The 26,713-nt window shown below is 43.2% G+C and overlaps 1 long non-coding RNA gene across 1 annotated transcript in view; it reads left to right on the forward strand.

The window, feature by feature from the left end:
* The window catches only part of LOC138984343 (uncharacterized), a 101,373-nt gene extending 90,968 nt beyond the window's left edge, over window positions 1–10,405 (forward strand). The window contains exon 4 of the long non-coding RNA XR_011461584.1: window positions 9,952–10,405. This is a non-coding gene — a long non-coding RNA (uncharacterized lncRNA). The remainder of the gene's footprint in view (window positions 1–9,951) is intronic.
* The last annotated feature ends 16,308 nt before the right edge of the window (window positions 10,406–26,713 follow it).

Genomic DNA, 26,713 nt, shown 5'->3' on the forward strand with positions numbered 1-26,713 from the left:
TAGAATGCAGGCTAGACACTAGAGACACAGAAATGTCCATGCTCCACATACACAGAAACTCATGGTCTTGCACAGGAGAAAGACACATGCATGAATAATTCCACTGAAACTCGATTAGTGATATGATCTAGTTAGCAACCAAATATGCCAGAAGAGCTGAGTGTGGGTGTTATCCCACAGGTGTGGCAAATGGTTCTTGCCGTCACTGGGGATACAGAGCTGGGCATGGCATTCCTTCTCTTGTCTGGATGCTGGATGAAATCCTAAAGTGGCTTACTAGTTTTGTCTAAGGAAGATGGTGCTCTGTTTCTCACAGCAACTAGTGAACTGGGGCTGCTGCTGCAGCTCAGCCAGCACCTGAGTTTAAGAACTGCTGACTTAGGGGCCCTGGGAAGACTCTTACCAGCAGGTGTGTTTACAATAAAAGACAGAGTGATGTTAATTCAGTTTAGCAATAATAATTTCTTAGTGAGGAGGGGCTGAAAATTAATGTTGAAACCAAATACCACATCTGCAGTTAATTTGAGGTGTTGTGCATGCGTGTGTGTGTGTGTGTGTGTGTGTGTGTGTGTACACATATGCACCCTCAGGCACCTAGTGTCTGGATATAGAAACATATATGCATAAACATACATTATGAAGATGTGTCTAAGCTTATGTCAACCTATTAGGAAACCAAATATAAATGTGTATCCTTGAAATAGCTTTTAAAAAAGAGCATGGGTTCACTTTTCTTAAACATTTTTTTCATTAAAATTTTGAATTTCAAAGAAGGAAGATTAAGTATAGCTATCATTCACCAAAGGACTACTATGATCCAGATTCATTTATATTTATGACTTTCTGAAATAGGTACTGCTTATCTTACTGTAAAGACAAACAGAGCCTTAAAGGAGATTACATTTAGTACTTTGCTCACCCAATTAGTAATTACCAAAGATGCACCTTGAGCTCAGCTTATGTGATTTGGGGTTCATTCCCCTTTTTATCACATTATGCTGCTTCCTCCTACTGAGGAGAAATAACTTCAACCAAAGGCTGTTAACTCCCTAGGCCTTTAGGATCCTGGTACCCAGAATGGGTAGACCTTGGAGGCCTTGCAGAACAGACCTGAATGAAGCGGCACCTACAGAAGGGCTGACTTCCATGAAGCACCCTCATGTGCAGGCAGAGAAGAGCATCCACAACGAGTAAGCCACTGGTCCACCCCAGCTTGTTGCTGAGCCGGGTGAGCGCAGCATAAAGCCAACCAGGCCAGCAGCCAAGCCTCATGGAGTGTTGCTGTGCCAGACCCTTTGAACATGGAGTTTTAAAAATGACTTCTCTGCTCTGAGGTCCATGTATGATTTGAAGAGAAGGACAATTTTAAGTCAAATCAAGCTTCCATGAAAACACATGCCCAAGAACCCACAGATACTTAAGGAAGAAGAAAACTTGTCTTCTAAGAAAACAGACACATAGGATGGGGTTAACTGTGTTCCAGAAGATCATTTGGCCTACCAAGGACTTCCTACGGCATAATAACAATCTCCTCTGCTGCTGCTGCTGCTAAGTCAATTCAGTCATGTCCAACTCTGTGCGACCCCATAGACGGCAGCCCACCAGGCTCCCCCGTCTCTGGGATTCTCCAGGCAAGAACACTGGAGTGGGTTGCCATTTCCTTCTCCAATGCATGAAAGTGAAAAGTGAAAGTGAAGTCGCTCAGTCGTGTCCAACTCTTAGCGACCCCATGAACTGCAGCCTACCAGGCTCCTCCGTCCATGGGATTTTCCAGGCAAGAGTACTGGAGTGGGTTGCCATTGCCTTCTCCAACAATCTCCTCTCCTCTAGTAGTTTTCAAATATGACCTGGAGAGCAGACAGGCTTTCTCGGCTCTCCTACAGGAGTCTTGCCATTTGGTAATGGAAGGCTTACACTTTGACCAAGAATGTTAGTCACTCAGTTGTGTCTGACTCTTTGTGACCCCATGGACTATAATCCGCCAGGTTCCTCTGTCCATGAAATTCTCCAGGCAAGAATACTAAAGTGGATAGCCATTCCCTTCTCCAGGGTATCTTCCTGACCCAGGGATTGAACTGAGGTCTTTTGCCTTGCAGGTGGATTCTTTACCATCTGAGCCATCAGGAAAGCCTTTGATCAAGAGAGACCTGCTAACTCTAGCCACACAGTTTTTCAAGTTCAAGGGGATTCAACAAAAAGTCAGGGGAAGAATCTGATCTTGGACCACTTGATGGTGGAGAGGTTGTTTGTTAATGATCTTCAGGAGCAGAACATGTGTCACTGGAAGGGCACGGAGAGTAAGGTGTTGCGTTTTGAGGTCAGAGATAGGCATGAAGGATGACCAAGGAGCTTGGCCTCCATGACTGGAAACGGCCAGTCAGAGAGGAATAAGAAGAGTGCATGTCATGCAGATGAGGGTCACCCCTGACCTGCAACCTCCTGACCCCACCCCCTCCTTGTGTCCTTACAACAAAGTTCACGTGTTCCTGGAATCTCACCAAGTCATCTCAGTCACCCTCCTGTCCCTAGGAGAGCTCACCTTCCTCTCTTATTATGCAGAGCTGCTACTTCACTCCTCCACAGGGGTCCTTAGCACATGTGACCTGATCTTGTATCTATTCCGGTTTGTGTCCTATCATCTCTACTAGATTATAGAATGAGAGTCGAGGTCTTTCTTACCAAATCATTTCTTTTTTTAAAATTGGGATATAGTTGCTTTACAATGTTAGTTTTTGCTGTACAATGAAGTGGATTTTATACACACACACACACACACACACACACACACACACATATATATATATATATGTATGTACGTATATCCCCTCTTGGGTCTCTCTCCCTCCCTCCCACCCCACCCTGTATCCACCTAGGTCACTACAGAACACGGAGCTGAGCTTCCTGTGCTTACAGCAGGTTTACACATGGTGGTGCACATACATCAATCCCAATCTCCCAGGTCATCCCACCCACCCCCTAGCCCTGTGTCCACAAGTCTCTTCCCTTTGTCTGTGTCTCTATTCCTGCCCTGCAAATAGGTTCATCTGTACCATTTTTCTATATTCCACATATATGCATTAATATATGGTATTTGTTTTTCTCTTTCTGATTTACTTCACTCTGTATGATAGACTCTAGGTCCATCCATGTCTATCCAAATGACCAATCTTGTTCCTTTTCATGGCTGAATAATATTCCACTGTGTATCTGCACCATATTTTATCCATTCATCTGTTGACAGACATTTGGGTTGCTTTCATGTCATGGCTATTGTAAATAGTGCTGCAAGGAACATTGGGCACATGTGTTTTAGTTCTATTTTACCAACTTATTTCCCATGACACTCAACACAAAAAAGCTGGTTTTTGTCTTTTTATACCTAGAGCAGAACACAGCTGTGCAATGGAATGAAAGAATCCTAGGGACTCAAAAGAGCTCTTGGTGACTGAGTGAGTGATGTGCTGACCCACCGAACATGGAGGGAACTAGCAATCCTGTTGGCTTCTGTAAAATGGGATAAGGCTCAGGCTTTGCCCCAGGTCTTCATAGAATCACTGACCCTCACATCTCCACAGCTGCAGGTTTCTCAACTGGGGAACCTGTGATGACAGAGACCCTCCTGGGGAGCAGCCTCATCCGGTATTTGGGCACACAGAGGTCCAGGGCTCTAGGCTTAGCACCTCAGCACCAGGCCAGGCTTGGGGTTAGTCCCTCCTCAAACCTGAACCTCTGGTCCAGCGACTGAGTGCTCAGTCATCTGCCTCATTCTCTGTCCTGTTCTCCAGTTTCCAAATAGATGCAGACCCTGGACCTGAACACCACTCCCCTTGAGCTGGCTTTGGACCTCCCTGGAACCTCTCTCCTGCTTCCTTGTGCTTCTCTGAACATATCTGATGAATTTATTAGCCACTGTCTCTTCCCTGTCTGTCACCTTGCCCTTGCTCAGGTACAGCTCCTAACCTAGGCACTGGATTTGGACCAAAGGGCCATACATCCTTCTCTAGAAGAGTAGCTCTTATCCTAACTCCCTGTTCTGATTCTACACCTTGCTCTGGTTGACTGGGCCAACACTTGATCCCTGGTCCTTCTCAGTGTGAGGTGGAAGGAAAATAGCATTTTGGAGATCACCTGACCAGAGCTCAAGTTTCCACCTGGGTAGACCTTGGAAGAGTTATTTGACTTCCTTGAACCTTGTATCCTCTACTGTAAGAATGTGGACTTTTAGATTTACCCAAAGGGTGATGGTGACAGTTAGATGAGATATTCTGAATTCAGAATTAAGCATGGTGCTTATCATGGAAAGGACTCAACCAAGACTCACTTCTCCTTTGCTTGCTCACCTGATTATTTTTCCCATCACCAGTTATGATGGAGTCAAACTCAACATTTCCTAAAACCCTCCATTTGCTTAACATATATTCTTAACTATTCCAGAATACTGCCATTAGAGTGACATTTGCATTAGATTCACAAGCAGGGGCGTTATGTATAAAAGTTGAATTTTTTGACTAGAAGGGATTTTCTTGTTGGCAGCATATTTTCAGTATTTAATTTCATGATTTAACTGATCTTTGCTTCCATCCCTAAACTGTGAACTTTGGGGCAGGTGATGTTCCTGGCTGAGGCATCCTTGGGTATGGGGACGAAGTAGGTGGCGGTGGGAGAGGTGGTCAGGGTTTCGGATTGGGAGGCAAGCCTAGCAGGTGAACAGATGCTCCATTTGCCTGGACTTGTCCTGCCACCATGGTGTCTGGATGTGATGGGCAGAAATAAAAGGAAACCTCCTGAAAGATGCCAACCCTGGCAGCCGGCAAGATGAAGCCAGGGCACTGTGAAGATCCTTGGCATGCTCTCAAGGCAGGGGTGGTAGTGCCAGCATTAGGCATAAATAATAAAAGGCCAGAATCTTCCATGAGCTCTAAAGAGTGAGAATCTGGAACTTTGCTCTATTTTTAATACCAACTTTCTCCCAACCTTGCTCTCCTCTCATATATAAAGATGACCTCAAGTGCAAAAATATGATTCCACTAAAGTGGAAGAGAGTCAAAGAATTTCTAGATGATTAAGCTTGGGAATTTTTTTCCCGTTTCTGCTACAGTGAAATAGATATTGGCAAATAGTGAAACCTGCGGGGAATCAAACCGAGTATGGAAGAGCCTGGTCAGTTATAATTAGAAGAATTACATCATTCTCTTTTTCCCAAAGAGCAAGAGAGTGGTATTTAAAGGGCCAGTGAGACACATGCAAACAGCTTTGACTCAGCAACAGTCGAGAGCCCCCTTATAAATGACTGTACATTTTGCCAAAAAGTAATTAAAGCTCTAATTTTTTTCTCTAATGCACCTAGACCTGGTTGATATAAGGTGGTTATATGTCAACAACAAATTGCATCCATGTTTTATCTGCAGTTTTTATTGAGCCTTTATGTATTGATGACAAAGATGATGAGTCTTTTAGGAAAAAATTAGATAAGTACATTTAAATCGAATGCATATAAAAAGACCTGTTCATTTCTCCTGGCTCTGATGAAGGCAGTAGGAATGTAATTTCCTTTTGTATAAACAGCTTGGTTGCATTCAGTTGTATTAGACAGACAGGGATTGAGCACCAACCCCACGCTGGCCTCCTGCTGACAGGGGAGGGTGGAGGATTCAGGGCTGGGCGGGGAGATGCAGGCTGTCTAGCTAAACAGTCAAGGGCATTGACTTCCAGGACAGATTGGACTCCAAACTTCTCTCAGCTCCTTTCTGACCTCATGACCTTGTCAGACCTTAAGTAGCCATAGAGGTGTCAGACCTTACACAGGACTGGGAAAAAGACTCTTGGAGGGGACAAACAGAACCTTGTGTGCACCAGAACCCAGGAGAAAGGAGCAGTGACCCCACAACAGACGACCCAGACTTGCCTGGGAGTGTCCAGGAGTCTCCAGTGGAGGCGTGGGTTGGTGGTGGCCTGTTGCAGGGTTGGGAGCAGTGAGTGTAGATTTACATGCATGGAATCTCTGAAGGAGGTTGCCATTATCACCTCCACCACAGTTTGGCCCCAGGTAAATAGCAAGGAGGGAACACAGCTCCACCCATCAACAGGAAATTGGATTAAAGATTTACTGAGCATGGCCCCACCCATCAGAACAAGACCCAGTTTCCCGCTCAGTTAGTCTCTCCCAACAGGAAGCTACCATAAGCCTCTTATCTTTCCCCATCAGAGGGCAGACAGATTGAAAACCACAATCACAGAAAACTAACCAATCTGATCACACAGACCGCAGCCTTTTCTAACTCAACGGAACTAAGCCATACCATGTGGGGCCACCCAAGACAGATGGGTCATGGTGGAGAGGTCTGACAGAATGTGGTCCACTGGAGAAGGGAATGGCAAACCACTTCAGTATTCTTGCCTTGAGAACCCCATGAACAGTAGGAAAAGGCAAAAAGATATGACACTGAAAGAGGAACTACCCAGGTCGGTGCCCAATATGCTACTGGAAATCAGTGGAGAAATAACTCCAGAAAGAATGAAGGGATGGAGCCAAAGCAAAAACAATACAACAACAACATCCAGTTGTGGATGTGACAGGTGATGGAAGCAAGGTCCAATGCTGTAAAGAGCAATATTGCATAGGAACCTGGAATGTTAGGTCCATGAATCAGGGTAAATTGGAAGTGGTCAAACAGGAGATGGCAAGAATGAATGTCAACATTCTAGGAATCAGCAAATTAAAATGGACTGGAATGGGTGAATTTAACTCAGATGACCAGTATATCTACTACTGTGGGCAAGGATCCCTTAGAAGAAATGGAGTAGTCATCACAGTCAACAAAAGAGTCTGAAATGCAGAACTTAGATGCAATCTCAAAAATGACAGAATGATCTCTGTTCATTTCCAAGGCAAACTATCCAATATCACAGTAATCCAAGTCTATGCCCCAACCAGTAATGCTGAAGAAGCTGAAGTTGAATGGTTCTGTGAAGACCTACAAGACTTTTTAGAACTAACACCCAAAAAAGATGTCCTTTTCATTATGGGGGACTGGAATGCAAAAGTAGGAAGTCAAGAAATACCTGGAGTAACAGGCAAATTTGGCCTTGGAGTACAGAATGAAGCAGGGCAGAGGCTAATAGAGTTTTCCCAAGAGAACACACTGGTCATAGCAAACACCCTCTTCGAACAACACAAGAGAAGACTCTACACATGGACATCATCAGATGGTAAACACCAAAATCAGATTGATTATATTCTTTACAGCCAAAGATGGAGAAGCTCTATACAGTCAGCAAAAATAAGACTGGGAGCTGATTGTGGCTCAGATCATGAACTCCTTATTGCCAAATTCAGATGTATTTTTGAAGAAAGTAGGGAAAACCACTAGACCATTCAGGTATGACCTAAATCAAATCCCTTATAATTATACAGTGGAAGTGACAAATAGATTCAAGGGATTAGATCTGATACACAGAGTTCCTGAAGAAATATGGACAGAGGTTCATGACATTGTACAGGAAGCAGGAATCAAGACCATCCCCAGGAAAAAGAAATGTGAAAAATCAAAATGGCTGTCTGAGGAGGCCTTAAAAATAGCTGTGAAAAGAAGAGAAGCAAAAAGCAATGAAAAAAGGAAAGATCTACCCATTTGAACGCAGAGTTCCAAAGAATAGCAAGGAGAGATAAGAAAGCCTTCTTCAGTGATAAGTGCAAAGAAATAGAGGAAAACAATAGAATGAGAAAGACTAGAGATCTCTTCAAGAAAATTAGAGATACCAAGGGAACACTTCATGAAAGATGGGCTCAATAAAGGACAGAAATCGCATGGACCTAGCAGAAGCAGAAGATATTAAGAAGAGGTGGCAAGAATACACAGAAGAACTGTACAAAAAAGATCTTCACTATCTAGATAATTATGATGGTGTGATCACCCACCTAGAGCCAGACATCCTGGAATGTGAAGTCAAGTGGGCCTTAGGAAGCATCTCTATGAACAAAACTAGTGGAGGTGGCAGAATTCCAGTTGAGCTATTTCAAATCCTGAAAGATGATGCTGTGAAAGTGTTACACTCAATATGCCAGCAAATTTGGAAAAATTAGCAGTGGCCACAGGACTGGAAAATTTTCATTCCAATCCCAAAGAAAGGCAATGCCAAAGAATGTTCAAACTACCACTCAATTGCACTCATCTCACACACTAGTAAAGTAATGCTCAAAATTCTCCAAGCCAGGCTTCAGCAATATGTGAACTGTGAACTTCTAGATGTTCAAGTTGGTTTTAGAAAAGGCAGAGGAACCAGAAATCAAATTTCCAGCATCAAATGGATCATGGAAAAAGCAAGAGAGTTCCAGAAAAACATCTATTTCTGCTTTATTGACTATGTCAAAGCCTTTGATTGTGTGGATCACCACAAACTGTGGAAAATTCTAAAAGAGATGGGAATACCAGAACACCTGACCTGCCTCCTCAGAAATCTGTATACAAGTCAGAAAGCAACAGTTAGAACTGGACATGAAACAACAGATTGGTTCCAAATTGGGAAAGGAGTACATCAAGGCTGTATATTGTCACCCTGCTTATATAACTTATATGTAGAGTACATCCGTAGAAGGCGATGGCACCCCACTGCAGTCCTCTTGCCTGGAAAATCCCATGGATGGAGGAGCCTGGTGGGCTGAAATCCATGGGGTCGCTAAGGGTCGGACATGACTGAACGACTTCACTTTCACTTTTCAGTTTCATGCATTTGGAATAGGAAATGGCAACCCACTCCAGTGTTCTTGCCTGGAGAATCCCAGGGACGGGGGAGCCTGGTGAGCTGCCGTCTATGGGGTTGCACAGAGTCAGACACGACTGAAGTGACTTAGCAGCAGCAGCAGCAGAGTACATCATGAGAAATGCTGGGCTGAAGGAAGCACAAGCTGGAATCAAGATTGCTGGGAGAAATACCAATAACCTCAGATATGCAGATGACACCACCCTTATGGCAGAAAGTGAAGAAGAACTAAAGAATCTCTTGATGAAAGTGAAAAAGGAGAGTGAAAAAGTTGTCTTAAAACTAAACATTCAGAAAACGAAGATCATGGCATCTGGTCCCATCACTTTATGGCGAATAGATGGGGAAACAGTGGAAACAGTGGCAGACTTTATTTTTCTGGGCTCCAAAATCACTGAAGATGGTGATTGCAGCCATGAAATTAAAAGACACTTGCTCCTTGGAAGAAAAGTTATGACCAATCTAGACAGCATATTAAAAAGCAAAGACATTACTTTGCCAACAAAAGTCCATCTAATCAAGGCTATGGTTTTTTCCAGTGGTCATGTATGGATGTAACAGTTGGACTATAAAGAAAGCTGAGTGCCGAAGAATTGATGCTTTTGAACTGTAGTGTTGGAGAAGACTCTTGAGAGTCCCTTGGACTGCAAAGAGATCAGTCCTGGGTGTTCACTGGAAGGACTGATGTTGAAGCTGAAATTCCAATACTTTGGCTACCTAATGTGAAGAACTGATGCATTTGAAAAGACCCTGATGTTGGGAAAGATTGAAGGTGGGAGGAGAAGGGGACGACAGAGGATGAGATGGTTGGATGGCATCACTGACTCAATGGACATGAGTATGAGTAGTCTCTGGGCATTTATGATGGACAGGGAGGCCTGGCATGCTGCAGTCCATGGGGTCACAAAGAGTCAGACATGACTAAGCGACTGAACTGAACTGAACTGAACTGACCTGTTAACCTCTCCCAACCCACTGTATGTAGTAATTCTACTGCATACAAAGGAGTTCAATACCAAGAACACATTCATAAATCTAGTTCATTTGTAAGTCCAACAAGCTTAGCCTAGGTACCCAACTATCAGGATCAGCTATATACTACTGTGTTGTAATGGGTTTATAATACTGTTCACACAAATAATACACACAAAAAAACACACAAAAATAAAAATAATGTTTTTAATCTTACAGTACAATTCCTTGAAAACTACAGTAATACAGTACAACAGCTGGCTTACAGGAACTGGCAAGAAGGACAAGTAAGAAGAGTTCCTGATGGAGTTGGGAGAGGAGGTGAGAGATGGTAGAACTGAAGAATCGGCAGCAATAGGAGATGGAGGGCAAGCTGCCATTTCACTGACGCCTGACGCTGGTGGCACAGGTTCTGATTCCTTGCTGGATTTAATTCTATCTACCCTCCTGAATGAGATGATGTAGAGTCTGGGTAGTAGCTATTTTTTTCTCATACAGATGACACGGTAGCACTGGATTGCTTTGTGAACAGCTGCTGCAACCTTTGTGTAGCCTTCTATGTTCAAGGCCTGTGCCTCAAAAGCTAAAAGCACCCCCACAAATACAGAAAATCCCCTTCCTTCTCCTGCATCGTGAATCCCTTTAGCTCTTCGGTTACTTCTTCTTTGTCATATCTCTCTTCCTCCTTTCTCTAGGCACATTTGGATTTTTAAAAGTTTCCAACTTGAAGGTTTACATGTAGGGGACTTACTGTATTTGCAAAGCAGGAATAAACATAATGCCTAGATTAGATCCAGCTGTTTTTTGGTTGCAATCTTTTGGATTTTCTGTATATAAAATCATGCCATCTGCAAATAGAGACAATTTTACTTCCTCTTTTCCAATTCCGATATGTTTTATTTCTTTTTCTTGCCAGATTGCTCTAATTAGGACTTCCCTATCATGTTAAAGAGGCGTGGTGAGAGTGGGCACACTTTGTCTTGCTCCTGAACTTAGAGGAAAAGCTTTCAATCTCTCTTCATTGAGTATGATGTTAGTTGTGGGCTTGTCCCAGTAATATATGACCTTTACTTTGTTGAGATAACGTAATATCTTAATATGTTGAGATAACACAATGGACACTGGGTCCGTTTTGGAGAAGGCCCCTAGGGTGAAGGTGAGTATGCAAACCGGACATTACAATATAACACAGTAAGTACTATAGTAATACTACTCTCTGTCACAGAAGGACCACTGTGGGCTTAGGAATTAACGCTCAGTTGCCTGGACTCAGCACTGAGTTGTGTTCTAAAGGAGGAAGAAGAGAGTCAGGTGAGCAAAGCATCATAGATACAGGGGATAACATGAGCAAGAGTGAGGTGCAAAGCACCACAGGGGATGCGAGGAGATGACCAGTGGTGCTGGCCCACAGTTCCCCTGGGTGCTGGGAAATGACCACAAAGAAGAGCAGTGGGAGGGGGGCAAACAGACGGCCAGAGTGGGGCCAGGTGAGCAGGACAGAGTGACAGAGCAACAAGAACGTAAGCTACAAACATCTGTCTGTCTGACACTTTCAAGGTTCAGAGGTTTTGATAGAAAGTGAAGTTGCATGATAAAGACAAGAAGGAGGCTTCATATTTGCAACAATATGGATGCAACTAGAGATTTTCATACCAAGAAAGAGAAAGACAAATCCCATATGATATCACTTACATGTGGGATCTAAAATACGGCACAGATGAACCTATCTATAAAACAGTAACAGCCTCACAGACAGAGAGAACGGATTTCTAGTCCCCAAGGAGGGGCCGGGAGGAGGAGGGAAGTGTGGGTTTAGCAGATGTAAACTATTATATATAGGATGAATAAACAACAAGGTCCTACTGTGTAGCACAAGGAACTCTATTCAATATCCCGGATAAACTGCAATGGAAAAGAATATGTACCAGAAAAAGAACGTCTGTATGTGTGTAACGAAAAAGTCGCTTTGCTATACAGCAGACATTGGCACAGCATTGTAAATCAATTATACTTCGATTAAAAAAAAAAAAGAAGAAGTAGGAGGCTTTGGTATTCTTGAATTTTTCGACATAGAGCTGTATTTACAAGGCCTGTATGATCGTGAAATGATTCTTTAATTAACTAGAAGTTGGCAAAAACGGGGCCACAGTTGATGTCTCAACAGAGAGATGCATGGACCAGGCAGGGACCAGGAAGTAAGAGGGAAATGCATACAATATCTTCCAGGTCTTAGGCAAAGTGACAGGGCTGGGGGCCTGTGTTAGGTCTTCCCAGCTGGGCAGGGGAGACGGCCTGTCTTCCGAGGAATCAAAGGGAGAATGGGGTAGTGAATAATGGGGGTGGGGGTTCAGACTGTGACCTCCCCTGTATCTGTAAGTGGATGGAACATCCTTCAGGCCCAAAGACATGCTGTATGAGAGGCCATTGGGCTGCCTGCAGTGTGGGAGACCTGGGTTCGATCCCTGGGTTGGGAAGATCCCCTGCAGCAGGGCATGGCAACCCACTCCAATATTCTCGCCTGGAGAATCCATGGATAGCAGAGCCTGGTGGGTTACAGTCCATGAGGTTGCAAAGAGACTAAGCACACACTCACTGGTCTCAAGGTATCAGAAATTCTCAAAGAAGTTATATGCGTACATGGGAATACTATATAATTTCTATGTAAATATGATCCGAATGGGAACAGGTATATTATTATACGTGAAACGGATCGCCAGTCCAGGTTTGATGCATGAGACAGGGTACTCGGGACTGGTGCACTGGGATGACCCAGAGGGATGGGATGGGGAGGGCGGTGGGAGGGGGGTTCAGGATGGGGAACACATGTACACCTGTGGCAGATTCATGTCAATGTATGACAAAACCAATACAATATTGTAAAGTAAAGCAAAACAAAACAAAAAGTACACACACAAAAAATATTAAGAAGTTATATGTATATGCATTAGTAATACCTGAAATTAAAACAGCTTTGACAAAGGGCTGCTGCTGCTGCTGCTGCTAAGTCACTCAGTCATGTCCGACTCTGTGCGACACCATAGATGGCAGCCCACCAGGATCCCTGTCTCTGGGATTCTCCAGGCAAGAACATTGGAATGGGTTGCCATTTCCTTCTCCAATGAATGAAAGTGAAAAGTGAAAGTGAAGTCGCTCAGTCATGTCCGACTCTTAGCGACCCCATGGACTGCAGCCCACCAGGCTCCTCTGTCCATGGGATTTTCCGGGCAAGAGTACTGGAGTGGGGTGCCATTGCCTTCTCCATGACAAAGGGCAGTATGTGCATATCTTTTGATCAGTATCGACCCACAACAGGGAAAAAGAAACATAGCTGTGGTAGGCAGCCTTGAAAAATGGTCTCCAATGAGCCCTACCTTCTGGAAATCACACTTCTGTATAATCTTATCCCCAAGAGTGTGGGTTGTACTAGTGGCTTCCTTTAATGTGTGGGACATGGGAAAACTGAGATGTCAATCCTGAAGCCAGGCTATACAAGAATGTGACTCCCCTCTCCCTCTGTCTCTAAAGTCAGCTACCATGTTGAGATGCCCCTGTGGCAAAGAATGCAGGGTGGCCTCCTGCCATCACCAGTGGTAAACTGAGGTCCTCTAGCCAACAGCCCATTAGTAACTGTTCTGGTCAGGTCACTAGATGACGTCAGCCCCATCTGACGCCTTGGCTGCAGCCTGTAAGAGACCTTGAGCCGGAGGACCCAGCCAAGTCACACCTGGACGCCTGACTCACAGAAATGGTGAGATTAAAATGTATCATTGGGACTTCCCTGCTGGTCCACTGGTTAAGAATCTGCCTTGCAATGCAGGGGTCCTAGGTTTGATCCTCACTCGGGGAACTAAGATCCCACGTGCTGCAGAACAACTAAGCTTGATCCACAGCTACTGAGCCTTGTGCTCTAGAGCCTGCAATGAGAAATCGCTAATGAGGCAATAAAGATCCTGCATGCAGCCAAATAAATAACTTAAAAGACCACAAGTGCCTGGAATAAATCTTTAAAAATAAATAAATAAAAACCAAACGAAGTTACTATTATAAGCTGCTAAGTTTGGGGGCAATTTGTTATGTAGCATAGATAACTAATTCAGGGACTAACATTAATTGAGTATTATCATATTAATGCATACTTTATTTTGTTCCTTAACTTCTAAGAGGGCTGCATGTTTAAGAACACGTAATATTTAAGAAACTTGCCAAAGATTCCTCAGCCAGAAAGTAGCAAACAAAGATTCAAACCAGGACTGATTGGCTCCCAATGCATATGCCAAGTCAAAAGGAAAGCATTCTCTCAAATGAAAGGTTGTCTGGAGGAATCAAGAACCTCTTAGACATGAGTCTGAGGCCTGCCTGCCACCAAGTATCTCTCCTACTTCTTCTTTTTGAAAAGCATTATTTTCCCCTTTCTCTATCACTTTTAATTATTTTTGACTACGCCGGGCCTTCATTGCTGCGAGCGGGCTTTCTCATTGCCTCGAGCTTTCTCTAGTTGCATAGTTGTGGCTACTCTCTAGCTGTGGTGCTTGAGCATTAAGGTGGCTTCTCTTATTGCAGAGCATGGGCCTAGGGCGCACGGGCTCAGTAGTTGAGGCACACGCTTAGTTGCCCCGCTGCATGCGGAATCTTCCCTGACCAGGGATTGAACCAATGTCCCCTGCATTGGCAAGGAGATACTTTACCACTGATGGTAAAGTCCCACTCCTGCTTCTTTTTCATTCTATCAATCCCATGAGCCACTTTGAGTTAAAGTCTTACCCCCAAAACAGGTACCATAGAGACTGTGGAACTTGATTCCAGGCAAATGTCATCACCTCATTTTCACCTTCGTAGAAAACGGTAAACAGTGAAGCTCTGAACAGAGAAAGGGCAAGAAAACAGCCTATGCCATGTGGGATGCTGGCTCAGAGGAGGCATATGGGGAGGTGACAGGCCTATACCATGTGGGATGCTGGTTCAGAGGAGGCATATGGGGAGGTGACAGGGTGAGGTAAGAGGCCCCGTATGTGGGCCAGAGCTGTTTTGAAAGTACTGGGGACAAGGGTAGAGTGGGTGGTGAGGTTGGTTTCTTGCCCAGAGAAATAAGAAGGTAGGTGAAAGGGATCACGGATAAAGACAATCTCTAACATGATTTAACCTCTGGCTGGAACTCTGAAAACAGTAAGTTTGGGAAGTTTTCTCAAATTGAGTAGGAATCAAACACAGGCTCTAAGTGTGGAAAGGGACCCTGGCTGCATCCAATCAAAAGGGATTTTCATTTCCTTGCATTCTGCTCCAGCATTGTGCCTAACTCACCAGGGGAAACGAAGCAGGTGCAACACAGATGCAGGCTGGTTATCCAAATGCTAGGATGCTGTTGAGGGCGCCAGACTCTGAGAGGCTTCGAGCTGGAAAAGAGCCACTGGTCAATTTAGTCTATGTGGTTACAGGAATTGCCTCTGAAACAGCGGTTCCCAAACTTTCTGGCACTAGGTACTATTTTCATGGAAGACAATCTTTCCAGGGACCGGGATGCGGGGGTGGTTTGGGGATGATTCTCATAAGGAGCATGCAACCTGGATCCCTAACTTGTGCAGTTCACAGTAGGGTTCATGCTCCTGTGAGGACTTACTGCTACCATTGATCTGACAGGAGGCAGAGCTCAGGCGGTAAAGTGAGTGATGGAGAGCAGCTGTAAATACAGATGACGCTTCACTCACTTGCCAGCCACTCAGCTCCTGCTGTGCGGTTCAGTTCAGTCACTCAGTCACGTCCAACTCTTTGCAATCCCATGGACTGCAGCACGCCAGGCCTCCCTGTCCATCACCAATTCCCGGAGCTTACCCAAACTCACATCCATTGAGTCAGTGATGCCATCCAACCATCTCATCCTCTGTCTTCCCCTTCTCCACCTTCAATCTTTCCCAGCATCAGGGTCTTTTCAAATGAGTCAGGTCTTTGCATCAGGTGGCCAAAGTATTGAAATTTCAGTTTCAGCATCAGTCCTTCCAATGAACACCCAGGACTAATCTGTTTAGGGTGGAGGGGTTGGATCTCTTTGCAGTCCAAGGGACTCTCAAGAGTCCTCTCCAACACCACAGTTCGAAAGCATCAATTCTTCAGCGCTCAGCTTTCTTTATAGTCCAACTCTCACATCCATACATGACTACTGAAGAAACCATAGCTTTGACTAGATGGACCTTTGCTGGGAAAGTAATGTCTCTTTTTAATATGCTGTCTAGGTTGGTCATAACTTTCCTTCCAAGGACAAGCATCATTTAGTTTCATGGCTGCTGTGCAACCTACTTCCTAATCCCCCCGAGGCTGGGGACTCCTGTTCTAGAAGACATTCAGCTCTAACCTGAAACTTTTCAGTAAAGGCAGCTCACCAAGTCTTTCTGTGTTTTGATATTATAAAATTTTTCAAGCACAGAGATATACAACAACAATACTAGAGATAATTCAAAGTATGTATTCACTATCTGCCTTTGTTAAACTACACTATTTTTCCATATTTCCTTCAGATCAAAAAAATAATTCAGACAAAGCCAAAACTCCCTTTGTAATTGCTCTAAAGCCATTCTTTATCCTACTCCCTGAGGTAATCTTCTGAAAGTTGGTGTAATCATTCCCAAACACATTTTCTACTTTACCGTATATACATGTATACATGCACAATATATTGTTTATTTTTGCATAATTTTAAAGTTTATGTGGCGAATACCACATTGTATATAACCTTTAAAAAATGGTCTTGATAATTTGTGTTGAGATTTGTCCACATTGGTACATAATTTATTCAGTTTACTTTTTTAAATTATTTATCTTTTATTGTTTTACTTTATTATGCTTCACAGATACTGCATTGTTTTTGCTTGTTTACATTTATGTTTTTACTTTTTAACATTCTTTTATTTATTTTGGGGGCTGCATCGGGTCTTTGCTGCAGCACGCAGCCTCTCTAGTTATGGCGTGCATGCTCTGGAGCACACAGGCTCAGCAGTTGTGGCACTCAGGCTTAGTTTCAATGTGGCCTCTGGGATCTTAGTTCCCCAACCAGGGATTGAACCATGTCCCCTACATTGCAAGGCAGATTTCTTAACCACTGGACCACCAGAGAAGTTCATTCAGTTTATGAGCTATTCATTCCCCATTCTGTGACTATTCTACATTTTTTAAACAAATTGGGTCAATAAATATATAGGCTCTAAATTTTTCTGTATTTTGGTTATTTTTATTTCTGCTATTACACATAATTCTAAATTCATATTCTACTTGTCTCCTTATACACATGGGTAAGAGTTTCTCTGTGGACAGGTAACATTGCCAAGCTGTAGGATATCCACATTTTTAGATTATTTTTAATATGTATTACCATAGTGCTTTCCAAAGTTGTACCATTTACACTCCTACTTTCAGTGTCTGAGCGTTCCTTTCACACTCTATCCCTCCACCTCTTCTTTGCATTGAGTGGTTTCCTGATGCAACATCCATCGAGGTTGCTCCCCTCTGGCTACTCCCTGGTTGGCCAAGGCCCTTTGTAACTATGGTGCTCAGGACTGAACAAGATACACTTGGTGATGACTCTATCCATACACAAATTTGCAGGACTCTCACCTCCCTTAAGCTTGTTAGTGGATTTCTTCTAAGGATCTGGTAGTTCATGCTGAGCACCCACCTCCTCTGTGGCTTATATTGTTCATCCTCTTACATTCCTTGCAAGCACCAGTGACCTGGAGACTAACAATAGTTCTATTAATCTATGCCATGAATTCCTAACCTTCTTTGGAATTGAGACTTTTGAAAGTTGTAGACAAACACACACAAACACACACACACACTCAATCTGACATACAATTCCAGAAGGTTAATTGACCACCATAGCAAATTTATGGACCTTGAGTCAACCCTGCACTGCTGTGTGGAGGAATTAAAAAAAAAAAAAAAAGATTTAGAGAACAGTTTGCCTACTGAAATATGTTTAAATTTTAGACTATTGAAAAAATGCCTCAATGCCCAAAAGAATTGTAGAAATTTTAATGAAAAAATATGCAAAAAGCAAGAGTGTTCCAGAAAAACATCTACTTCTGCTTTATTGACTATGCAAAGGCTTTGACTGTGTGGATCACAACAAACTGTGGAAAATTCTTCAAGAGATGAGACTACCAGACCACCTGACCTGCCTCTTGAGAAATCTGTATGCAGGTCAAGAAGCAACAGTTAGAACTGGACATAGAACAACAGACTGGTTACAAATTGGGAAAGGAGTATGTCAATGTTGTAAATTGTCACCCTGCTTATTTAACTTATATTCAGAGTACATCATGTGAAATGCCAGGCTGGATGAAGCACAAGCTAGAATTAAGATTACTGGGAGAAATATCAGTAACCTCAGATATGCAGGTGGCACCACCCTTATGGTAGAAAGCAAAGAACTAAAGAGCCTCTTGATGAAAGTGAAAGAGGAGAGTGAAAATGTTGGCTTAAAACCCAACATTCAGAAAACTAAGATCATGGCCTCTGGTCCCCTCACTTCATGGCAAATAGATGAGGAAACCATGGAAACAGTGAGAAACTTTATTTTGGGGGGCTCCAAAATCACTGCTGATGGTGAGTGCAGCCATGAAATTAAAAGATGCTTACTCCTTGGAAGGAAAGTTATGACCAACCTAGACAGCATATTCAAAAGCAGAGACATTACTTTGCCATCAAAGGTCCGTCTAGTCAAAGCTATGGTTTCTTCAGTAGTCATGTATGGATGTGAGAGTTGGACTATAAAGAAAGCTGAGCACTGAAGAATGAGGCTTTTGACCTGTGGTGTTGGAGAAGACTCTTGAGAGTCCCTTGGACTGCAAGGAGATCCAACCCCTCCGTCCTAAAGGAGATAGTCCTGGGTGTTCATTGGAAGCACTGATGCTGAAGCTGAAACTCCAATACTTTGGCCACCTGATGTGACAAACTTACTCACTGGAAAAGACCCCGATGCTGGGAAAGATTGAGGGCAGGAGGAGAAGGGGATGGCAGAGGATGAGATGGTTGGATGGCATCACCGACTCAATGGACATGAGTTTGGGTAAGCTCCAGGAATTGGTGATGGACAGGGAAGCCTGGCATGCTGCAGTCCATGGGGTCACAAAGAGTTGGACCCGACTGAGTGACTGAATATGTTTTTAGGAATAATTTTTTCTTGGCTGCTCTGGGTCTCCCTTGCAGTGCATAGGGTCTTTGCTGAAGTGCTGGGTCTTCTCTAGTTGTGGCGCTGGCTCAACAGTTAGCAGCATGTGGGCTTCATTGCCTCACAGCATATGGGATCTTACTTGCCCTACCAGAGATCAAACCCACAACCTCTGCATTGAAAGGTAGATTTTCAACCACTGGACCATGAGGGAAGTTGCAGGGTTAATGTTTTAAAATCAAATTTCAACTATATTCCTTAAGGCAGCAAGGTAGAATGGAAAGAGTTTAGACTCAGGAGTCCACAGAGCCAGTTAAATGTGACACTTCTTGGTTGGGTGAGACACGTAACCTCTACTAGCCTCAGTTTCCTCACCTGTCAAGTGTATTCATATCTCAAAATGTTCTTATGAAGGTTAGTCACAACTTTTGGAAAGAATGTGATAAATACTAAATAAATACTGGTTTTCCCTACCGTACCTTTATCCTTTGGAACACCACCCAGCAGATCTATGAACAGAGTCTGATGTTGGTATTTCCTTGGGCTATTGTGGGTTTTGATGTGACTGCATTGGTAACATTTGTTATGCAGAGTTGACCATCAATACATGTTAATTTCCTCAAAGATCGTTTTTTGGAGGCTAGGTTTTGGAGAGAAATCCAAAATTTAATTTTATTTATTTTTGACATTTCCTCTACATTCTATTTCTGTACTAATGAGAAAGTGGTACTTCTCTACCCTGGCCCCTTGACATCTCACTAGTATTCATGTCATCTCTACTCATCAGGGCTGTTGCCACCTCTGATGATCACAAAAGAATATTGGCACTACCTCGTTGGGTCATATCATGGAAGCATTATCATCAAGGTGCTCTCTAGGGCCCCGGGGAAGTCCCTGATTCCCCACATGTCTTTCAAAGGCATATATTGTTTCAGGCACCTGTAAAAATAATAGCCAGAGATTATTTGTAGATGAATATTAATGCATCCATTTCAAAGCAAAGCACAAATTGAATAGCTTTATCTACATAAGGCCCCAAACAGATTTAATAGAAGTTTCCTCCCAAGTCATATATTATGTACTCTTAATATTCAATAAAAATTCACGCCAGTGAATGGAATGCTTTTGACACCCTTCACTTATAAACATCAGAAAAACATGTCTGGAGAGAGATTGAAATTATGATTACTAAACCTGTTCCAATTCTGTCTCTGTCAAATTTCTAGCAAGAACTGCTTGACTTAACAAGAGAATTGCCATTTTGAAAACATATATTGATGATGAGGAATTCCCTGCCCCCTACCACCGCAAAGCCTCCCAGGATTAGGACTGAAAAAGGGACCTCAGAGGGTGGCTTCCCCAAGGCTCTCATTTTCCTGGAAGGTGAAGAGACGAACCCAGGATTACTCAGAGTTAATGGTAACTGAGAGCAAGATGGTATCAACAGATGCTATGACTCCTGGTGTGAGGGGTTAGAGAGGAAAAATGAAGTCAAAGCTGTTTCCCTTCTGTGACACAATATCAAACAAGATTTACTCAAGGAGAATTTAAGGCCTATTATTTCGAAATATGGAGAAGGCAATGGCACCCCATTTCAGTACTCTTGCCTGGAAAATCCCATGGACGGAGGAGTCTGGTGGGCTGCAGTCCATGGGGTCGCGAAGAGTCGGACACGACTGAGCAACTTGACTTTCACTTTTCACTTTCATGCAAAACACACAAAAGACACTCTTGGTCTTCCTATGTATTGAATTCAGTCAAGCCATTCTATGCACGACTGTGATGCCAATATATATGAACCCCCCTCGATACCTAGTGATATTTATCATCTATCTATCTACCTATCCATCTAGGAGGCTGTGGGCACAATGACTACCAAAAGGAAAGAAAGCAAGCAGACAGCTGCTGTTTGTTGTTCAGTCACTAAGTTGTATCCAACTCTTTGTGGCCCACGGACTGCAGCATGCCAGAGTCACAGGATAAACTGCTGAGTTTTCAGCAGCTTCTGATTTTTTTAAATAAAATTGTAATGAAATTGTGAATGTTTTAGTATATGACCACCAAATCATTTTAATGGAAAGAGATAGGATTTTGCATCTCACAGACTTTGGTTAACCTATGGGAAATGTGCCAATCATGTAAACATGTTGGTGACATCAGTAATAAAATCATGATTATTCATTTGGCTAGGCAGAATGTGTATCATGAGGACAATGTTCTTCTAAGCACCACTGAGTCACGCTCTGAATCCCAGGAGAAAGAGGACGCAGTCCCTACTGCAGATGAGCTGAATACTGGGTTTACAGAAAATATAAACCTGGAAGGGAGCAAATGCAATATATGATAGAGTCAAGGCTTCCAATGATTTTGATGGCATATATTGCAATCCAAAATTATACAAAATATATATGAAGTCTTGCTGTTTGGTATAGAAAAGAAAAAAAATACACAGTACAGGATAGGGAAATGGAACCTGACGTGTAGGCGAGATCTCAGTGCGGGGGTCGGGGGGTGGGGGGGTTGCATATTAATTTGCTATGGTAGGTGTGATAAGGTGCCAGACCTAAGTGACTTAGTGTTAGTCACTAAGTTATGTTCAGCTCTTTGTGACCCCATGGTCTGTAGCCTGCCAGGCTCCTCTGTCCAGGGAACTCTGCAGGCAAGAATACTAGACTGGGTCACCGTGTCCTCCAGGGGATCTTCCTGGCCCAAGGGTCAAATCTGCATCTCCTGCATTGGCAAACTGATTCTTTGCAGTCTCAGACTCCAGGAAAGCCAACTTTAGGTGGTGTCAGTTCAGGTTAGTTCAGTTCAGTCACTCAGTCATGTCCACTCTTTGTGACCCCATGAATCGCAGCACACCAGGCCTCCCTGTCCATCATCAACAACCAGAATTCACCCAAACCCATGTCCATTAAGTCGATGATGCCATCCAACCATCTCATCCTCTGTCATTCCCTTCTCCTTCAGCCCTCAATCTTTCCCAGCATCAGGGTCTTTTCAAATGAGTCAGTTCTTCGCACTGGGTGACCAAAGTATTGGAGTTTCAGCTTCAACGTCAGTCCTTCCAATGAACACCCAGGACTGATCTCCTTTAGGATGGAGGATGGACTGGTTGGATCTCCTTGGAGTCCAAGGGACTCTCAAGAGTCTTCTCCAACACCACAGTTCAAAACCATCAGTTCTTCAGCGCTCAGCTTTCTTTACAGTCCAACTCTCACATCCATACATGACCACTGGAAAAACCATAGCCTTGACTAGATGGACCTTTGTTAGCAAAGTAATGTCTCTGCTTTTGAATATGCTATCTAGGTTGGTCATAACTTTCCTTCCAAGGAGTAAGCATCTTTTACTTTCATGGCTGCAGTCACCATCAGCAGTGATTTTGGAGCCCAGAAAAATAAAGTCAGCCACTGTTTCTACTATTTCCCCATCTATTTGCCATGAAGTGATGGGACCGGATGCCATGATCTTCGTTTTCTGAATGTTGAGCTTTAAGCCAACTTTTTCACTCTCCTCTTTCACTTTCATCAAGAGGCTCTTTAGTTCATCTTCACTTTCTGCCGTAAAGGTGGTGTCATCTGCTTATCTGAGGTTATTGATATTTCTCCCAGTAATCTTGATTCCAGCTTGTGCCTCTTCCAGCCCAGCGTTTCTTATGATGTACTCTGTGTATAAGTTAAATAAGCAGGGTGACAATATACAGCCTTGACGTACTCCTTTTCCTATTTGGAACCAGTCTGTTGTTCCATGTCCAGTTCTAACTGTTGTTTCCTGACCTGCATATAGGTTTCTCAGGAGGCAGGTCAGGTGGTCTGGTATTCCCATCTCTTTCAGAGTTGTCCACAGTTTATTGTGATCCACACAGTCAACGGCTTTGGCATAGTCAATAAAGCAGAAATAGATGTTTTTCTGGAACTTTCTTGCTTTTTTGATGATCCAGCGGATGTTGGCAATTTGATCTCTGGTTCCTCTGCCTTTTCTAAAACCAGCTTGAACATCTGGAAGTTCACAGTTCATGTACTGCTGAAGCCTGGCTTGGAGTATTTTGAGCATTACTCTACTAGCGTGTGAGATGAGTGCAATTGTGCGGTAGTTTGAGCATTCTTTGGCATTGCCTTTCTTTGGGATTGGAAAGAAAACTGACCTTTTCCAGTCCTGTGGCCACTGCTGAGTTTTCCTAATTTGCTGGCATATTGAGTGCAGCACTTTCACAGCATCATCTTTCAGGATTTGAAATAGCTCAACTGGAATTCTATCACCTCCACTAGCTTTGTTCGTAGTGATGCTTTCTAAAGCCCACTTGACTTCATATTCCAGGATGTCTGGCTCTTGGTGAGTGATCACACCATCATGATTATCTGGGTCATGAAGATCTTTATTATACAGTTCTTCTGTGTATTCTTGCCACCTCTTCTTAATATCTTCTGCTTCTGTTAGGTCCATACCATTTCTGTCCTTCATAGTGCCCATCTTTGCATGAAATGTTAGGTAGTGTAGTAATATCAAATCTTGTTTTAATCACATAAATGTCTACTTTATTTACCCCATTCTAAATAACCATCTGAAGAATTTTTTAAAATTCACCTGCAGTAACTCCTTTTTTTAAAAGAAAAATAAATTTTACCTCATTGAAATAATAGCTAGATTTTTTGGGGTTTTTTCCAAGTATCTGCTGATATTCTTAATTGCTGTTTTTAGTATCTATAAGACCCATTGGGAAGGGCTCAATGAAGCTTCCTAAACCGGTTTTTCTCATTCAAAAGAGTTCTTAGGTTAATTTGACTTTTGTTTTATAGGTAACAACAAAACAGTTGTTTACAATGAGAACTTGTTAGTTTCTCTAATTTTAAAAGGATCCATCATTTGGCCCCCAGTTAAGAAAGCAATAGTTGCTTCAACAACATGGGAATATCTTGTCTAAGACTGCAGTCTCGCTACAGTGGGCTCCTTCGCAGCTGTGAGAAGGAGTCCGTTCTGTGCCTTCCCCCAGGTTCAGGTGCTTTGCTGGCAGTCTTTGGCCTGTCTTACCTTGTAGAACCTCTGCCTTCACCATCACATGGCATTTTCCCTGTATGTGTGTGTCTTAAATTTACCATTTTAATAAAGACATGATTCATATTTGACTGGGGCCCACCCTCATGACCATGTCTTGACTTATTACATTTGCAATGACACTATTTACAAATAAAGTCCATTTTGAGGTGCTGAAGGTTAAGATTTCAACATATGAATTTAGGAGGGGGAGACAGTCAAATCCATGACAGAGGGCTTTCGAGACCTGAAATGTAGCTTAGGTAATATTTATAGTCTAATTGTAAGAGACTAAGTCTAGCGAATCCTTGACTATTTTTATTAAAATATGGTTTACAGAGACTTCTCTGGTGCTCCAGTGGCTAAGACTCCACGCTCCCAGTTCAGGAGGCCCAGGTTCAATCCCTGGCCAGCGAACTAGAACCCATACACCACAACTAAAGATCCTGCATGCTGCAATGAAAATCAGTGAAGACCCTGAGTGCCGCAACTAAGACCCAGCACAGCCAAACAGAAACAATAAATAATCTTTCAAAAAAATATATGGTTACAAACTCCAGAAGGAATTGTCCCACTGGACTCTTAAAGTACCTTGTGTAACCAATCTTGAAAACTCTTCATCCTGCAGAAACTCTGCATCCATTAAACAATACTCCCCATTTCTCCTTCCCCCCAGCCCCTGGTAACCACCATTCTATTTTCTGTCTCTATGAATTTGACTATTCTAGGTACCTGATATAAGTGGAACTTTACAGTTTTGTTCATTTTTACGACTGGCTTATTTTATTGAGTGTAATGTTCTCAAAGTGCTTCCCTGGTAGCTCAGTGGTAAAGAATCTGCCCACCAATGCAAGAGATGTGGGTTCAGTCTCTGAGTCGGGAAGATCCTGGAGCAGGAAATGGCAACCACTCCAGTTGTCTCTTTTGAAATATTTACTTATTTGACTGCACTAGGTCTTAGTTGTGGCATGTGGGATCTAGTTCCCTGACAAGGGATTGAACCCAGGCCCTCTCCTTGGGAGCATGAATCTTAATTGCTGGACCATTACGGAAATCCCTCACTCCAGTATTCTTGCTGGGAAATCCCATGGATAGAGGAGCCAGGCGGGCTACAGTCCATGGGGTTGCAAAAGAGTCAGACATGACTTAGGGACTAAATAATGACAACATTCTCAAGGTTCATCCTTGCTGTAGTATATGACAGAATTTTTCTTTTTTACTTTTAAGGCTGTATAATGTTTCACTCTACATATATACCAGCAAACTGCAAGCTTTTAGTATGATCTCCTGAATTTCATGAAATTTGTCTGATCCAGACAATGGACGGACTGATGTAGGTAATCTGGTGACTGCAAAGGGAAAGGAAGTCAGAATTCAATTTAGCCTGGATCTTCTAAGGAAAACAGCTTCTTTGTCATTACAAGGTAGGGAGTAAGCACCTCAGAGAGTGAGGGAGAGAAGGAGGAAAAACCAACAGAAGGATGATTTGGAGTCAAGCCACAGCCAAGTGCCACTAGAAACCAAATTCTAAGGGACCAAGGGTCCAAGGATGTAGGGACAGACCTCTGAGAGGCCTTATCAATGGTCACAGGACAGGGGAATGGAGAAGGACGGAAGGATTTATCCTGGGTCCTGTCTCTCCATCAGAGATTCACTCTATGGGGGTAATCCCCATACCCTTCAAGGCCATGTGCAGGAGGGCACCAAGCAGTGTTCTGCAGCCTCCCACACCTCAGGTCCGTAGAATGGCCATGATGGAGAGGAGCCGAAACAGGCAGGTGGAAGACACTGCCAGGGTGCCCCTGCTTGAAGTAAGTCAGAGCCCACGCAGAGCTGGTTGTTGTTACAGGGGCTGAAGCAAGAACAGATGAGGCTGAGAGCATCTGAAGAGGTTCAGGAGAGGAGTCAGGTACAGAAAGTGAGGGACGACAAGTGATTTGTGGTGGATCCTCCTAATGTCCAGGCACGTCACAGGGAATATCTAATGCAACCCTCGCACCAATCACAGGCATTACTCAAACTCAGAGAAGTTAATAAGCTGGCACAAAAGTTACAAGATAAGAAATACAGGGGCTACATTTGGATCCAGATCTGATTCTAACCTAGTATTTCTGTACTGAGAAATCGGGATCCTGTTCTATCTGTCCATAATATTATAAATTTGTCTAAAGTGATTGGTCCATTCTAGGTCCCCTGGATAAGTTGAGTTTCTGGACCTATGGAGCTGAGGACCAGAATCTGGGATATAGAGACCTCATTGAGAATAGCTTCTGTATCTCCACCCTTTCTCTCCCAATGAGTCTGAAAATATTTGCAAGTCTGCTAGGGGATCTGTGTTGAGCTGCTCCATAGCATATACATTATTGGGAGCAAATTTCTGCTCCATAAAAGGTTTAATAACCAGAGGGTGCTCCAGGAAGTGAAAACTTTTGGGGTTAAATGACTTGGGTGGACCACTAGTTTCCATGAATACAAAGATCTCACTGAGCTGAAACTCTGTATGTTAAGCATTAGCAGAAAACCATATTCTCTTCTCTTGGTATAGAGCTGATTTCACTCAAGGAAGATCTGAGTGGCTATGCCATGTGACCTTTTCATTCATTCATCCTTCCTCTTCTTTTCCATCCCTTTTATCCATTTCTTTCTTCCATCTCTTCTTCCCTCTCTTTCAATTTTCTATCCTCTCTATTCCTTCCATATTCCCTCCTTCCATCTTTGCTCCTCTGTTGCAGACTTCTTTCTGTTCATCCTTCTACTTTGTTACCAGTTAACAGCTTTTCTGGTTGTAAG

This window comes from Bos mutus, chromosome 21 (assembly GCF_027580195.1).
Source record: "Bos mutus isolate GX-2022 chromosome 21, NWIPB_WYAK_1.1, whole genome shotgun sequence".
NCBI lineage: Eukaryota > Metazoa > Chordata > Mammalia > Artiodactyla > Bovidae > Bos > Bos mutus.